This window comes from Triticum dicoccoides, chromosome 1B (assembly GCF_002162155.2).
Source record: "Triticum dicoccoides isolate Atlit2015 ecotype Zavitan chromosome 1B, WEW_v2.0, whole genome shotgun sequence".
Lineage (NCBI taxonomy): Eukaryota > Viridiplantae > Streptophyta > Magnoliopsida > Poales > Poaceae > Triticum > Triticum dicoccoides.
Window position 1 is genome coordinate 218,926,890 of NC_041381.1, and position 18,423 is coordinate 218,945,312.

Genomic DNA, 18,423 nt, shown 5'->3' on the forward strand with positions numbered 1-18,423 from the left:
GAAGGTGATTATATTTTGAAGAAATTGATGAACTCTCATGCTTCACTTATATATTTTTGAGAATTGATAATATTAATGGTAATTTGCACGAGATTTGGTCCCAATGTGATGAATATTCAAGGAGGATATAATAAAAACTTTCATGTAAATCATTGGATATGATAAGTTTGATTCCTTGCAATAGTTTTGCGATATGGAGCTGATAATATGTGAGTTATGCTAGTGAGTAATTGTGATTTAGTAAGAATATTGGCGTTAAGATTTGTGATTCCTTATGCATTCACGTAAAGTCAATAGTTATGCAACGAAGTTACATCCTACTTATGGTGCATTATTTAGTGTTAGTTATTTTCAATGCATGTTTATGACTGTTTTTGTTTTTTCGGTTGGTTGCTTCTCAATTTATTTGTTGGCCTCATTTGTACTAAGCGGGGATACTGCTTGTGCATCCAATTCCTTAAACCCAAAGTTGTGCCAAATGAGTCCACTATACCTACCTATATGCGGTATTTACATGTCGTTCAAAGTAAATTTACATGTGCCAACTCTAATTATTCAAAAAAATCTGTTTTGCATGCCCGTACCGCTCATGAAGCGATAGAGGTGGTCAATATCTTTCATGCTAGATGGGTTATTCTCAAGATGAGTGCTTATTCACTTGTCATTGCATGAGAAAATGGCCGGTAATAGGGATGCCCAGTCCTGAAATCATAAAATAATAATAATAAATTCCTTGGAAAGTTGAAAGTTTGGAAGGCACCCGTGGATACGGCTAGCCATGGATTGTGAAAGAATGGTGGAAAGGAAATAAACTTTATTTTCTGTTTGGGAACCGCCTACAATGTGTCTAGCATGGGAGATATTGGAAACTTTCGGTCGTGATGTTGATAGGAAAAGCATGCCTATCTCAAAAATAATTTTATATGGCACCTCTGCAAATCTCCTCCTCCCTTTGCGAAGGGCCTATCTATTTTACTTTTATGCAATTTTTATTTTTATTTTGAGTCTCCATCTTCTCTTATAAAGCACCAATTGGAGAGCACAATTGTCATGCTTGTGCATTGGGTGTAGCTAATGTTGAGTGTGTTTCATGAATGGATCAATGATTGAGCATAATCGGCTAGGGTTAACTTTCTTTAGGGTTGATATTTTGAAAGACATGGTTGCTTGTGGTATGCTTGAGTATTTATGTTTTCATGTCAAACTATAGGCTATTGATTTGAACCACTCAAGTCCAAATATCCATGACACAAAGAAAAGATTATATGATGAATATGATAGGTAGCATTCCACATCAAAAACTATGTTTTTATTTTTACCTACTTGAGGACAAGCATGAATTAAGCTTGGGGATGCTTGATACGTCTCCAACGTATCTATAATTTTTTATTGTCCCATGCTAATATAGTATCAATCTTGGATGTTTTATATGCATTTACAAGCAATTATATATCATTTTTTGGGACTAACCTATTAACTTAGTGCCCAGTGCCATTTTTGTGTGCCTATTTTTGGTTTTTCAGAATATCAGTACCAAACGAAGTCCAAATGCCACCAAACTTTTTGGAGATTTTTTCTGGACATAAGAGACCCTGGTGACTTCGGGAGAGGGCTAGAAGATGAAGCAGTGGACTACGAGGCACCATGGCACGCCCTGATGGATCATGGGGCCCACGTGGCTCTGTTTGACCTAACTCCAGCTATATAAATTCTCTAAAATCAGAAAACCAACAGAGAGCCACCCGAAATACTTTTTCTGCCACGCAAGTTTCTGTTCTCGCGTGATCCTGTTTGGAGGCCTTCTTCGACACTCTACCGCAGGGGGAATCAATCACGTAGGGGCTCTATGTCAACCTTAGTGCTCTTCCGATGATGTGTAGTAGTTTACCACGGACCTACGGGTCCATAGTTAGTAGCTAGATCTCTCTCTCTCTCTCTCTCTCTCTCTCTCTCTCTCTCTCTCTCTTTGATCTTCAATACAATGCTCTCCTTGATGTTCTTGGAGTTCTATTCGATGTAATCACTTTTTGCGATGTGTTTGTTTGGTATGATGAATTGTGAGTTTATGAGCAGATTATCCATGAATATTATTTGAGTTTTCTCTGAACTCTTTTATGCATGATTATTATAGCTTTGTATTTCTCTCTGACCTGATTTTGGTTTGGCTAACTAGATTGATTTTTCTTGCAATAGGAGAGGTGCTTTGTGATGGGTTCGATCTTGCGGTGCTCAATCCCAGTGACAGAAAGGTACATGACACGTATTTGTATCATTTCCATTAAGGATAAAAAGATGGGGTTTATTCATGCGTGAGTTACTTTGTCTACATCATGTTATCTTGCTTAAGGCGTTACTCCATTCTTTATGAACTTAATACTCTCGATGCATGCTGGATAGCGGTCGATGTGTGGAGTAATAGTAGTAGATGGAGAATCGTTTGGTCTACTTGTCTCAGACGTGATGCCTATATACTTGATCATTGCCTTGGATATCGTCATGATTATTTGCTTTTCTATCAATTGCCCAACAATAATTTGTTTACCCACTGAATGCTATTTTCAAGAGAGAAATTTAATCTTGCAAGTAACCATCGAGGGATTGACAGCCCTTTGTTCGCGTTGGGTGCAAGGGTTTGTTATTTTGTGTGCAGGTGCTGCTAATGAGGTGTTGCGTGGTTCTCCTACTGGATTGATAACCTTGGTTCTTAACTAAGGGAAATACTTATCTTCACTGTAGTGCATCATCCCCTCCTCTTCAGGGAAATCCCATTGCATATAGTTCTTTTTATTGGTGACGGTTTTATTCTGACACCATTTTGCGATGAATGCATCGCACACAGTTTGTTCAAAGGGTTTCTGACTCATGTGTCGCGTTAGCAGGTCGCTGCAGTAGTGCAAGAGCAAAAGTGTTTGGAAAAGTAGATACAATGGAGACGTATCAACTGCCAAGCCATGGATCCAAACATAAGAGGTTCCCATCTCCATTGCCCATGGAGACACTAAACTCAATGTGAATCTCATGTTTTATCGATTGTTAGACTTCCAGAATAGGAAACCCTCCCTATTCTCACAAGCGAGGAGAGGGCGACCTCGCAAGTACTTCACATTAATAAGTTGCAGCCACAAGCCTCCTTCCTCCCAGGGAATCCGCAAAACCCATCTCAGCATAACAACGACATTCATGTGGGGGCGCGAGAATACCTAGACCCCTCTAGGTCCTTAGGCAAGGTGATATCCGCTCACTTAACCATATGGTTTTTTTGGTGCCCATTGGCCATCCGTCAGAAGAAACGTGATAGATCCTTGTCAAAGGAGATAAGCACCTCTTCTGGCAAAATATATTACCCCATCATATACACTCGGAGGCTAGAGAGACAAGAATTGAATCTCTCACGCCAAGCTTAAAGTCTTACTAGTCCTTGAGCAAATACCGCAACTTGTAGCAAAAAGGTCATTGCATTCATGAGGTGCGAATAAATAAAATGAATGACTCCATTGCAAAAATCAAATTCCACATGAGATACATGATCATGATGGGTACTATCACATTTTCACTATAAAGATAATCATGAAGTCTTCCACACCTTTGCTAACCTATTCATTAACGAACGTCTGAGAACTTCATGCAATTGGCCATTGATCTTTCAACCGAGCAAGTAGAAAGGGGCTCTCAGTAATTTTGAGTGATTTACTCAATCAACTTTCTTTTTTAAAAATCCCTTATGTTATTTTCATATTATCTTAGGGAGCATGTTTATTTTCCCATATCACAATCATTTATTGTTTGAACTTGTGGCACACAAGCTAAACATACTCCTTTAATAAGAGATCAGATCTTATGAAAACTTTTAATACTTCACTTTTGGGGGGGTTTCCCCTTTCTTTCTACTTGCTCTTAGTTACTAAATTAATGATTTGGTTAGTCTTATGTCTCAATCCACTTTCTCAAAACTTATCATGGGAACAACTGAAACTAAAACAAACTGTCATATCCAATTGTTTACTTTCACTAACCAACCGACACCAATGATGTGGTAGACTTATAATCATCATCAATGGTGAGAATGCAATAACACTCATGCTTGATCATGCATGTAATATACTTTTCTCAAGAATGCAATAAAACTACTCACTAAAAACATACATTGCTCGTCAGAATAAGACTCCTTCCTCATTAAAAGGGACCAAATAGTTCAACCTTCATTATTCAACCTAAGGCGAGCTAATCTCGGCTTGCAATAAAATACATACCGGAAAGTAAGATGTAAGATATTGCTGGATCTCCCCCAAGCTTAAATTAATCTAACAACATCCTAATTCCTAATTTTGGTTGGTCTCGGCCAGTGTCTCTTCCTCCTTATCTTCCTTGGGTTACTCCTCCTTCATGTTGAATGTGAGAGTATTACACTTGAAGCGAAATATTGTTACTGAAATTTCTTTTTGTTGCTCAATGGCCAACTTAACGAGGAGGCTCGTCTCTGAAAAGACCTTAGTCGTAAAATCAAAGGGTATTTATCTTATTGTAGAGACCATCGACCTTGGCTTCAAGGTCTTTGCTCATCATCCAATAAGCATCAATCCCTTCACCAATTGTATCTACACATGCTTTAGAGACCTTCTCAAGCTCATTGATCTTTTCCATTATTTGGGGTTGCCGCTTCCCTTCTGGGCTTGCGAGGTGCCATCCCTAGAGGATATGTGGGAAGAGATCCTTGAATACTATACATGTAAGGGTTTGGAGGGTAGTCATCTTTCTTTTCTATTTCATCTTCTTCCTTACGCTTCACCTCCTCTAGCACCTCTTATTTCACGCCCATCTTCCAGAGCTCCTCCCAACTCCTTGGAGTCAGCTCCTTCCAATTCGGGAGAGGGCGACCTTGCTCAATGAATGGTTTGAAGTGGAACCCTTCTCGCTGATGGAGGTAGTTTGAGTACTGTTGGCAGACATGGTGAATGCCCCTTCTTGATCCTAAAGATGAATGCCTGGTGGAGTGGTGACATAAAGTGGCGGCAAGGTATTAGATTGATAATGAGCCTAGGTTGTGAGCCTCTGGATTTTATACAGGTTTAGAAACCCTAAGATTCCCAAGAAAAGCCTTGTAAACAAAGTCACAAGCAAAATGAAACAAATCACGCATTTAAAAGGAGATCAAAGCAGAGGACATACTCTGGTAGGAGCGTGCATCTTCGTACCAGTGCTCGTACAATCGACCACAAGCCTTATCTACCTCTCTTCACAAGAACTACTAACACATAAGCAAAGGATGTAATAGAGAAGAAGACTGTCTATGGTGCATGGGTGCTCATACCAGAGGTTGTATTGGTGCCTCCAATGCAGAGCTCCAAGTCCAGGAGAAACCATGGGGTGTGGTACAAGGGCTCGTGCTCGTACTGCCTCGTGCTTGACCGTGCCAAGTATCTGCTACTATCGTAGGAGTTGTTTGGATTCCCCAAAGAGGAATGGTTGTCGGATTTTGGGTTCCGCTAGACCCTTGAGGTTCGAACATTGGGGTGCGCATGAAGATCTTTCCCCTACCCGCTCACGTCTCGAAGTCTCACAAGTATCTAAGCAAGAAAGGTGAACACACAAGGAACACGAGATTTATACTGGTTCAGGCCACCATTGTGGTGTAATACCCTACTCCAGTGTGTGGTGTGGTGGATTGCCTCAGGGGCTAATGATGAACAATACAAAGGGAGAACAGCCTCGCGAGGGGCTGTTCTTGAGCTGGTGCGATGAACTACTTGGGTGAGTTCAGTCGCCTCTCTCTAGTCTATGCGTCTTCTTGAGATAGATGCTCCATGCCCCTACTCTGTGGTGGCTAGTCCTATTTATAGAGCGAGGCCTGGGCCTCTTCCCAAATAATGAGCGGGAAGGGCGCCAATAATTGGCCATTTTGAAGGGGAACATCTAGTACACTTATCCTGACTAAAGTTGGTCTTCGGCTGCCAAAGGCTCTGACGATGATGTCGTCCTGGGCTCCATGATGACCGCCATCCTGCCGTTCGGCTGGTCTTGGTCTTGTTGCACCGAAACGGTAACCTTTGCCTCATGCCGTGGCCTGTGCTTACCCCCTTTGCACCGAAGGGGAAACAAGGACACTGCACAGGTCGACGCCCGCCTAGCGCCCGCCTGGTCTCGATTGTCATGGCTTGCGTCACGGGCTCCTCGCGAGGTACCCTGCCTTGATCTCTCCGCCTCCTCGTGAGCCTGCCTGAGGAGGCTACTCCTGAGGAAGCTTTCTGTCATTCGCCCCGCGAGGCTTGACCCCTCATGAGGGTCTTGAGCTTGAGCTGATGAAGCTGGGCTGCACTGGGCCCCCACTTGAGCCACGCCGCAGGCCGCAGGCAGGCAAGTCTGGGGACCCCTGTTCCCAGAATGCCGACAGTAGCCCCGGGCCCAAGGCGCGCCCGGACTTGGCTTAGAGGAGAAGCGAAGGGGCAAGTGCGAAGCGCCACGGGCCCCAATAGCCTGCAGCCTTGGGCGCCGCGTGGCGATTGATTGGACGCGGGCGTCTCCGCTTCCTCACAACGCCTCGGCAACCGCACGACTTGACAAGTCCCTGCATGCAAAAATGGGTCATGATTACCTGCGATCGTGGAGGCCGGCAGTTGGCCTTCTCCGGCTCTAAGTACGGAACGGCGCGAGCCATCCCAGTTCATCTCTTCCTGCTACTCCTTTCTTCTTCCTCCCCGCCCTTGCTTCACATCACGCCAATGGCACCAATTCACCGGTTTTCTGCAGAAGAGAAGGGGAAGGCCCCCCGAGAGGGTCCCGACCCGCTTCCACTGAAGAAGCGGCTAGTCCTCTGCCGTAGACATGAGGGCGCCGGGCAGGAGACGTCGAGGCCCTGGTACAAGCGGCCGCCGCCTGGATTCCCACTGCCCTTGTACGCCCGCATCGAGGGCCCTAGAGAAGAAGGCGTCAAGCGACACCATTGGTGCCACCATCGACGCCGGCGGGTTACGGCGGTGCGCATCGTTCCTCCTGGAGTCCACGCCGAGGGCTCCTCTCGTGAGCTTGTGCTCCACGCCGCCATGCCTCCCCGATCTTGGATTCGCCTTCCTCCCTCCTTCGCCTTCGAGATCCTGCTGAGGGGGCCTCTCGAGCTCTGGCTGCAGCATGCTGACTGCAGTACCCCTGCGACCGGAGCAGAGGTCGAGGTTGTCACTCCGGGCAAGGTCTACCTGAACCGAGGCTGGGGCGAGATCGCTCGGGTCTGCAGGACAGGGGGCGCCCTCGTAATCCACCTCGAATAAGATGGCGCCTCCCTGATGTTCTTCAAGGTCTTCGACGCGGAAGGACGCCGGCTGGAATGCTGCCCCAAGAAAGGCGGCCGGGGCATCATCGTGGCAAGGACCAGGCCCGCCAACCGCTTCCCCGGCAGCTCCTCAGACAGCAGCAGAGGAGCCGGAGGGTCCAGCGACTCTGCCGAGCTTTTTGTTACTCCGGAGATGAGCTACGATAGCTATGAGCCCCCGAGCTTGCGTCGCTCCCGGAGTAGGGCAGCTACATCAGGCCGCCGACGCCACTGATCTGGATAGGGTTGGTGCCCGTGCCTGACGGCCCATTGTTGATGATGGTGTCTCTTGCGGAGGTGCGCGTAGTTAGCATTCCCTAGGATTAGCACCTTTTGTTCCCTGCGAGGAATCGAAGTACCACCCCGCGGGGGTATGTAAGGCGCTGGCTATGTCTTTTGTAAATATTATATCCCTAGTATGAATCGATGTGAGATGCTTGTCCTGTCCCGGCTCGGCTCCCCCTTTCTTCCCTCACGAGGGCCTGGTGCTCTACGCTGACAGGTCTCGGTCCCCAGGCAGGCTTCAGCCGTCGCTGGTATGCCAGGTCGCGATGTCGTGGTCAAGGCCAGGAGGTGAGCGGCCCGATGTCCAATAAGAGCCCCTGAGTTGCGATGCTCAGGAGGTCCCCTTTAGTGCTCAAGCAGCCTCCGCTGGGCAAGAAAGGTAGGCAACGTTGCCGTGACAGAGCTGCACTAGGCGAGGGTTTAGCGCCGAGTCGAATCAGTTTTCGCGTGACTTATCCCGTAGGTTTGGAGTGGCCTTCGGCGAAGTGTCGGGCCTGCCTGGAGGCAGCTGAGGTGTGGCTGGGTTAGGCCCTCGCGAGCTTCTTCCCTCTCCCCCGCACTTTCCTTAATGCTCTACGTCCTCAGGTCCCGGCCCTCGAGCAAGCTCAGCCGCTGCTGGTATGACAGGTCGCGATGCCGTGGGTCAAGGCCAGGAGGTGAGGGCTGGAAAGCCAGTAGGATCCCATGAGTCGCGATGCTCAGGCGCCCCCCTTTTAACGCGCGAGCGGATCGTGCCAGAGAGAAGGAGAGAAGGCTCGCGATGCCACCAGCGTTACTCCTGGAGCGGGTCCTGCATATCAATCACGAGGGGAAACAAGGTCTATTGTTACGGTTGCCAGCCAACCATTGGTTGCTCCGAGGGAGTGAGTGGGGCACTGAGGGCCTGGTGAAGTGGCGCCTTGCGGAGCTGCCGCGGCCAGAGCTCAGCCACTCAGATTTTTCGGTGTTGCGGGGACGGACCCGTGCGCAAGTGTCGTGCCAGAGCGAGCGGCTCCAAAGGTAGGTGTCAATCGAGCAGGCGATTAAGTCAAGTAGGTTAAGCATGAAGGAGAAAATCCATTTAGATAGATGCAGAAAAAGGCAAACGCCACTGGGTCAGGCCCGAGCAGCTTGGGGATAATGCAGCCCGAGGGGAGCCCCCGACAAGGTAGGTAAAGAGCATAAGCAAAACGAATACATGCCGCAGGGACGGACCCACGCGATCTGGGAATGATGCAGCCCTGCGGGTGCTCCCAGCTGAAAATAGAACTTCGAAAGATGTCACCTAATACCATTGCAGAGCGAGTTTCGGAGTAGCTGACGACGCGTGGTGAAGAAGCCAACCCTCACGAGCCTTCAGAGCTCTGAGCCTCGGGGGGCTCTAGGGGTCCGGGCGGCTCCTCAAGGTCCATCTCCATCTCCTCCAGGAACGCGCGGTGCCTGGCCATCTGAGCTTCCAGGATGCTCCTCATCAGGCGCTGGTGGGTAGCAGCCGCGTTTGGCAGGCCGAAGGGCATGCGAATGTAGTTGTGAGATGGACCCTCACAACGCCCCACGCGCGTGAAGGCCAGAGGCGCTCCTGGGACGCGGCTCGGTTGAGCCCTGGTACATCGATGCAGACGCGCAGCCCACCATCCTCGCCGGGATGTGGGGCTACGGTGGGTAGGCGACGGCTGCCGCGCATGACTCTTGACTCCTGTAGCTCCTGAATGTTCCTCGTGATGAACTCCTGAGGGTTTGGCCCTCCTTGCCTCATGCCTTCCTGAGGGAAACGTGCCTTGAAGCACGCCTCCAAGAGTGGTGCCCGAGCGCCTCCCTCGTGACCTTGGCAAAGTTAGTGGCTTTCCAAGACAGAGCCCCCGAGCCCTGCCCGAGGAGGGCGCTGGGCGCGCCTTCCTATGCGACAGAGGGTGGCGCCCCTTGAACGGGCACGGATCCTGACGCAACACCTCCGGAGGTGCCTGCCTTGTGAGTGTTCGAGCCAGGTGAAGCCTTCTTCTTCTTAGGGACCGCGTCTGGAAGCCTCCCGCTCCTGTGATCTGGGTCTTCGATTGCCGCGGCTTGGAAGGCACACTCAAGAGAACACACTGCATCCCTTTCCTCACAAGGCAGTGTGATGATTCCACCACTTCCTGGCATCTTGAGGACATTGTAGCCGTGGTGAGTCACTGCCATGAACTTGGCCAGGGCTAGGTACCCGAGGATGGCATTGTATGGCAGGCAAATGTGGGCGATGTCGAAGTCAATGAGCTCGGCGCGGTAGTTGCCGCGCTGCCCAAAGGTGACGGGAAGGTGAACTTGCCCTATCGGGACGGTGGAACCATCAGTTACTCCTGAGAAAGGCTTGGTTGGCAGAAGCTGATTATATGGCACTTGGAAATTGTTGAATGTCTCGACGGACAGGATGTTGAGTCCAGCTCCGCCATCAATGAGGGTCCTGGTGACTTGCACATTGCTGATGACTGGGGAGCCAAGCATCGGGAGGACTCTGGCCGTCGCTGCACACTTGAGCTGATCCGCTGAGCTGAACATGATAGCGCACGCTGACTACCTGAGAGGGTGCGTGGCCTCAAGCTTGGGGAGGACTGCATTCACCTCGCGAGCAAACTGCTTGAAGATGCGCTGAGAGGCTGGGGCCTGAGCACCGCCCAGGATGCAAGCGATTGCGCGCGGCTCCTGGAAGCCCCCAGCCCCCTCGTCCTGGTGATGGTCTTCATTCCTTCTTGGCATCGGTGGCAGAGGAGGAGGCCTGCATCGCCTTGAGGGCGGTCCTGATGAGGTTGATCCCTCCAACCTCCCTCGCGAGGCTAGTCCTGCCAGCGGTCCTCGCGAGGTCGGTCACGCCACCCTTGGCGAGGGCCATGGTCTTCCCATCGTCCTCCACCTCTTCCTCCTCCTCGGCCATAGCCCCGGTCGTTGCGGTCGGGACGTCAGCCGATACGCCCATCCTGCACAGCCCTGAGCTCTTGGCATTCGTTGGAGTTGTGGGTGTGGAGGTCATGGTACATGCAGTACCGGCTGCCCTTCGATGACTCAGGCTGATCCCTGCCTCGCTTGGTGTCTGGCTCTGCCGCGAGCACGGCAGCCCCCTTGCGCTTCACGTCCTTGACCTTGGGCTTCTTCTCTTCTGGGTCGGCAGCCGGAAGCTCGAGGAGGGAGAGGAGCCATTCCTCAGCCCTGGCGCACTTGGTCGCCAAGTTGAACAACTCCAGTATGTGCACAGGTCTTCATGGATTGCTAGCTCCTCTTTCATCTTGATGTCACACACGCCGTCGGAGAAGGCTGAGATGATGGCCTCCTCAGTCACCCTGGGGATCTTGAGGTGGGTGTTGTTGAAGCCCTGGATATACTTCTGCAGGGTCTCTCCTGGCTGTTGCTTGATGCAGTGCATGTCACTCATGGCCGGGGGGCGGTCGCGAGTACCTTGGAAGTTGGCGATGAAGCGGGTGCGCATCTTGTCCCAGGAAGAGATCGTGCCGGGAGCCAGGTTCAGGAGCCAGGTGTGGGCACCGTCCTTGAGCGCCATGGGAAACCAATTCGCCATGACCTTTTCGTCCCCGTTGGCGGCTTCGATGCCCAGCTCGTAGAGCTATAGGAACTCCGCGGGGTCGGCAGTTCCGTCATAGCGAGGAGGCAGGTCCGGCTTGAACTTGTCGGGCCATGCGATGCTACGCAGCTCGGCGGTGAAGGCGCGGCAGCCTGCAGTGGACACCGGAGCTCTCTGCTGATGCGGGGCTTGCTCCTGGAGATTCCCACGCACCGCTGCCTAGAGCAGCGCGAGGTCTTGACGTGGCGATGCAGGGATGCGGTCACGGCGCTCCGGTGCTGGCGACGAGGGATCTCTTGGAAGCTCCTTTCTTGTCGCGCAGGCGCCGGACGCGGAGGGTCTCGTCCTGGGGCCGCGCGCCTTGGGGCCAGGCGCCTTCTTGGGGAGGAGGCAGTGGAGGCACCTCCTGAGCCTCGCCTCCTGCGCAGGATGGAGGACGAGGCAGCGAGAGGGACGGCGCAGGGGAGCCCCCTGCGGCGCTGACGAGCTTGTTGATGCAGGCGAGCCAGTCCTTGTAGAGGTCGTCGACAGGATGGTAGTGCAGGAGCTCATGCGCCAGGAGCAGCGCATCGCGCGTGTCCGTGGGGGCGCGACGGGTGTGGGACGATGAACTGGCTGGGGTCAGCGACGGGGTGGCGGTGCAACCTTCCCGCCGCACCGAAGGATGCAGGGACGAGGCCTGCTGCTCGTTCCCCGCTGGGCCGGTGGCGGTGTTGGCGGCAGGCGACGGGGAACGACGGGGGCGACCGCCGATGGGCGCTGTCTGGACGACGCGGGTGGCGAGTGCGGCCCGACGCTCGGCACGGGCTCGGCGAGCGTCAGCTATGGACACGACGGAAGATCACACGCGCCCAACGGAAGAAAGATTCTGGCGCACCCCTACCTGGCGCGCCAAATGTCAGATTTCAAGTTTCGGCAGACCCTTGAGGTTCGAACACTGGGGTGCGCACGAAGATCTTTCCCCTACCAGCTCATGTCTCGAAGTCTCACAAGGATCTAAGCAAGAAAGGTGAACACACAAGGAACACGTGATTTATACTGGTTCAGGCCACCATTGTGGTGTAATACCCTACTCTAGTGTGTGGTGTGGTGGATTGCCTCAGGGGCTAATGATGAACAATACAAAGGGAGAACAGCCTCGCGAGGGGCTGTTCTTGAGCTGGTGCGATGAACTGCTTGGGCGAGTTCAGTCGCCTCTCTCTAGTCTATGCGTCTTCTTGAGATAGATGCTCCATGCCCCTACTCTATGGTGGCTAGTCCTATTTATAGAGCGAGGCCCTGGGCCTCTTCCCAAATAATGAGCGGGAAGGGCGCCAATAATTGGCCATTTTGAAGGGGAACATCTAGTACACTTATCCTGACTAAAGTTGGTCTTCGGCTGCCAAAGGCTCTAACGATGACGTCGTCCTGGGCTCCATGATGACCTCCATCCTGCCGTTCGGCTGGTCTTGGTCTTGTTGCACCGAAACGGTAACCTTTGCCTGATGCATTGGCCTGTGCTTGCCCCCTTTGCACCGAAGGGGAAACAAGGACACTGTGCAGGCCGGCGCCCGCCTGGTGCCCGCCTGGTCTTGATCGTCATGGCTTGCGTCACGGGCTCCTCGCGAGGTACCCTGCCTTGATCTCTCCGCCTCCTCGCGAGCCTGCCTGAGGAGGCTGCTCCTGAGGAAGCTTCCTGTCGTCCGCCCCGCGAGGCTTGGCCCCTCACGAGGGTCTTAAGCTTGAGCTGATGAAGTTGGGCTGCACTGGACCCCAACTTGAGCCACGCCGCAGGCCGCAGGCAGGCAAGTCTGGGGACCCCCGTTCCCAGAACGCCGACAATGGTGAAGTAGAACAACAACAAAATATTCCCTCGGTAGAGAACCAAAGTAACCAATCTATTAGGAGTCAACTAAGCTCACAAAATAAACAACACATGTGCGCAAACAAAATAAAAACATGCACCCAACATGGCAAAGGGGTTGTCAAGCCCATTGTCTTGCTAGTTACAAGGTTAAAAGCAAATAATAGAGGTAGATAATAGTGAAGTGATACGACAAATAAAAAGAGCAACTTTTGTATAAGAATTTATTAATGGAGAATATGCCTGGCGGCCATAGGTTCACTAGTGGCATCTCTCTCTCGAAAGCAGGTGAATGGCATGGCAAACAAATTACAGTTGGACAATTGAACATATTGCAATATTTATGACTATGATCATTCATGGCATAATCTCATATAGGCATTATGTCTATGATAAGTAAACTGTTAATCCAAATGCATATACTACTAATACTCCGCCACAAAACCGCTATCCATCATGCATCTCAAGGTATTAAGTTTGCAAGAAACAGAGTATCACAATAAGAAAGATGACATAATGTAGACAGGAAGAAGTCAATCAATATGGCCGAACTCCGTTGTTTTATCCTTAGTGGCAACAATACAATACAATACAATACAATACATGTCTTGGCCCTTTTTGTCACTGGGTTAGAACACCGCAAGATTGAACCCACTACAAGCACAATTCCCTCTGAAGAAAAAACAATCAAACTTGGGCAAAAGAAGATAGATAGATCAGTTAGCATACAAAGCTATATTAATTATGCAGCAACAAAACCTCAAAAGATTCAATTGATTTCAATGAACAATCCGATCATAAAGTGACAATTCATCATGTCCCAACAAACACACTACCGATTACATCGAATTGATCCCGATCATGTGAGAAGGCTCACGGAAACATGATATTGAAGATCAAAAAAGAGCCATCTAGATGCTACTATGGACCCATAGGTCCTAAGGGGCTACTCGCACATGGTCATGGATGCAGCAAGGTTGATGAAGATGGATCCGGCAATGGCTTCCGCCTCTGACAGGGCTCTGGAACATGGCTCCGGATGGGATCTTCATGGAACAGAGACTTGTGGCGGCGATAAAATTCTTTTGATAATACGTCGGAGGGTTTCAATATTTATAGGGATTTATGGCAGTGGAATTGGACTAAGGCGGTGCAGGGGGCACGATCACACCCCTAGCCGTGTCGGGCACCCGTGTGGGCCCCTAACAGCTCCTCTCGAGGTTGCCCGAAGCTTTGTGTGTTTCTTGTTGCCCAAAAAAGTATTAAATCGGTAACTCATTTTGATCTTCATAAATATTGATTTCCTGCAAAATCAAAAACAAGCAAAAAATAGGAACTTCCAGTAGGCACTAAATTAATAGGTTAGTCCATAAAAATATTATAAATTGCTATAGAAGTATATAAAAATAATAATATAATAGCATGAAAAAAAATCAAAAATTATAGATACGCTTGAGATGCATTAGTATCCAGAGAACAAGACGTCCTCCATTACGAGCATGGGTGCTTTGTTGTGTGCATGTGTAGGAGCCTTCAAGTACTCGTTTGACTCCCACTCACCACAAGTTGACTATCCAAGCTCTTGTGTGTGATCCACATACACTCTCCATCGAGATGCTTCTACATTACATTTGCTTGTGCATTGACATTGCGAAGGATGCATAAGGACACGCTTTCGGGATGATATCCTTTTCTTTTGAGAATCCCAAACCCTTGAGCATGGATGTTATGGATCATACTGCACGTTTTGCTTGCTCCATGACACAAGTTGATCATCTTGGACCACTTACTTGCACACATGATAGAGATCTTGTATTGACTCATACTTGCCACTTTTCCATCTCTCTTGATATATATGTCTTGTGTGTTCCGATAGACTTGTTGATTACTTGCTCCTATCATATGTTTGGTTGCAACAATGGCATTACTTCGCATAGGCCATGCCCCGTTGATTGCAACATGATTCCTTTGGTTACCTCACACATGTTGAAGAACTATTCTTTGATTTGTGTTGAATGTAACAATACTTTCACAGCGCCCTATGCACATTATACTTGGCATGTCTTGCACTTGGGATTACCTATTGCATATATTGGCATGCACTCGATGCCCCATGTGTTTAGACATCTCACTTTCTTTGGCATTGTGAATGTTTCTTATGTGTATCACAAACCTTTTGTTGAGCACCTTGTTCATGATTTCCATCATAGAGTGATTTTGCTTCTTGAACCATGTGTACTATGCCTTTGGTTGTGTTCAGTTCATATACTTACATGACATTGCCACAATCCTTTGTCACACCCTATGATATGCATGATGAATACACTTTTTGGGTGACTCAACACTTGAATGTTTGGTTGTGCACTAATAATAACCACGTTCGTCTTTTCAAGTGTTTGTTCTATTTGCTCCTTTTGAAGGAATCTCAAGACGGTGCGACATTACAGAGAGGCCATTTCAAGCGCCAAGATGATGAGTGTCCACTTTACACAACGACGCCATGCATCTCTTTCCCATCGTGATGAGGATATTGATCCTAGGTCGGATCTATTCCAAGGGGGAGGGGATGATGTGGAGCATCCTATGGACATCACCACGTCAAGAGCCCCATTACTAGACACATGTAACATCTACTTCCAACATACAAAGGTGAATCTTCTCTTTACTTGCGTCTTTTTGTCCCCTTCGAGGATGGTATACTACTTGACCCTCCATAGTGTGTGTATAGGTTTGAGTGGAACTTCAGGGATGACAAGGAGGAGTACAAGCACAAGTGCACGCCTACACCATCCGTGAGGGAAGCATGGAAGAGAAGGAAGAAGAAATTGCCGGAAGCAAGTGGTACTACCTCCCGCACGCATGTCACTACCACTCAGGGACCCGAGTGGCACTACCGCACCAACTTGCACCAACTACAGGACCCCCCCCCCCAAAATGCTCTTGGTTTGGCGAACACTTTGACGACACTAGCCCGACACTACCGCCTATTGCCGCATTAGCCAATACTACCGGCCATGAACCCGGTACTACCGATAATCGTACTACTGCATACATGCGCGCAGAATTGGGCCACAACCCATACATCCCCTCTCTCTTCTGCCCCGACTTACCCATTCCTGCCTAGGACTATAAATAGTCTTCCCACACCTCTTTTTCCAGGGTTAGCTAAGAATAGAACCCAGATCATAGATCTTTGCTCATGTATCACCCCTTGTGAAATTCCTCTTGGAGAGAGAAGACTCCATTGGAGTACAAGACCACCAAGAGGGCGAAGATTCCAAGGAGCACAAGTCGACCAAGAGATTGAAGGATCCATGAGCACAAGACCTCCATCCATGGAGAAGATTTCCCGTATGGAATTCAAGCCCGGTCTCTAGAGATTTGGTTGAACTACCCTTGTATCTTTATTTTCCTTGTTGTTCTTGGATCTTGATGCACCTTGTATATTGCTTATGATTTGAGGAGTACTTGGTGTGGATCTTGTCCAATAAGTGTTTTTCTCCTTGATTTCTCCAGGTTTCTCCCTTGTTCTTTGTGTTCTTCATGTTCCTCCTCGAAGACACCTCCAATTCATGAAGATCGGGCATCTAGGGTACCATACCCAACATCAAGATGTTATTCAGCGAATCTTCATCTGAGGAGGAGGAAGAAGATGACGATGATTTTAGGACGACCATTGTCGTTATCGTTCACGAGGACTTTAGGAGATCATGACTAAGACCTCAGTTCGGCCGCATGTATATCAATTGTGATAGGGAAGAAGGCCATGCCAAATTTATGAAGAATTACTTTGCGCCCAATGGAAGATACCCAAAGAAGTATTTTTATGGTGATTTCGGATGCACCAAAGTCTCGTCAACACCATTGTAAAAATTGTTGAGGGTCATGATCCTTGGTTTAAATTGAGAATGAGTGCATCGGAAGAAATTAGTGCGAGTCCATTGTTGAAGTGTGACGCGGCTCTTCGAGTGCTTGCATGTGGGTCCTCGACCGACACCATTGATCACTATGTCCGAAATGGGAAAGATACAATCCTCAAGGCCGTTCGAAGATTCACAGAGCCATGATCGAGATCTACGGACCGAAGTACTTGAGGGGGACCAATGATGAAGACACTAATAGGCTCATGGGTTTGCGTGAAGAACAAATATGGCCAGTGATACTTAGATCAATTGATTGCATGCATGGGCATGGAAAAATTGTCCCGCGGGATGGGAATAATAGTACAAAGGGTATTCCAGAAATCCAACCATCATTCTTGAGTCAGTTGCATCAGAGGATCTATGGCTTTTGGCATTCATACCTTGGATTGCTTGGCTCTTATAATGACCTTTATTCCCTTTAGAGATAACCATTGTTCAAAAGACTTGTTGCCCGAGAAGCTCCATCTTGCAACTATTTTGTCAATGACCATGAGTACACAACGTGCCACTATCTTGCCAAATGCATCTATGCTCCGTAGAAGAATGGTCGTCCCAAAACGGTTAGGAACATGTTTTTTTTAACTCGTATAAAACTTATGACAAGATTTGAAGACGAGAGAGAGGGGCAGAGGGCAATGGGTGTGATTTTTGTGTGTGCTTGACTGGCTATGCTTGCTGCGCCCTCCTGCGCGAGCAGCGTAGATGCTTTCTCCCGTTGCCTTTCCCGGGCTCTGTCGCAGCCCTGGAATCCCTCCCTGGCTTATTCCCGTCTCTGCACTGCACACCTACAGCTCCTTTACTGCATCGTTAGAGAGAGAGTGGAAAAGGCAACGCATACAAGAGAAGAGAGAGAGTAAGGCTGCCAGAATTTTCAAAAGGTGATCTTTCATGGAAGCATATGAAAAAGATACGAAGACAGAAGGAGTTGGCGTATACTTCTCTCTCCTCCGCTACAGAGAGAGAGTGTGTGTGTGAGAGAGAGGGGCAGAGCAGGAGCAATGAGGCATCGGGAGTGGGGATAGCAATCGAGTGCAGATACTCTGTAGAGTACTACTTTTGTAGTTTGTGCGTATACTTCTCTCTCCTCCATCCTGGTTTATAGGTCCCTTTTGTAGTTTGTGCCAAATTTTGACTAAAGATTTAACTAACAAATATTAATGCATGTCAAGAAAAATTATCTCATTGGATTCGTATTTGAACATAGTTTTAGAAAATATAATGTTTGATGACATGCGTGAATATTTTGTTAATTTAATTTATGGTTAAAATTTGACACAAAATATAATGGGGGCCACTAAACCCGTACGGAGGTAGTAGAGAGAGTTGTAATACTCCATCCTTGTCCCTTCTCCAAGCCTCGCTTGGCCTTTCCGGTCTGTGCCTGCTTCTCGGGCGCAGCACCAGCTTGTCCTCCCTCTATATATAGCCCCCCATTTCCTGCTGCTTCAGACTCAACACAGAGAGAGAGAGAGAGAGAGAGAGAGAGAGAGAGAGAGAGAGCGCTGGCTCCTGTGACTTGTGAGGCTGCTGTGTCTGTCTAGCAACC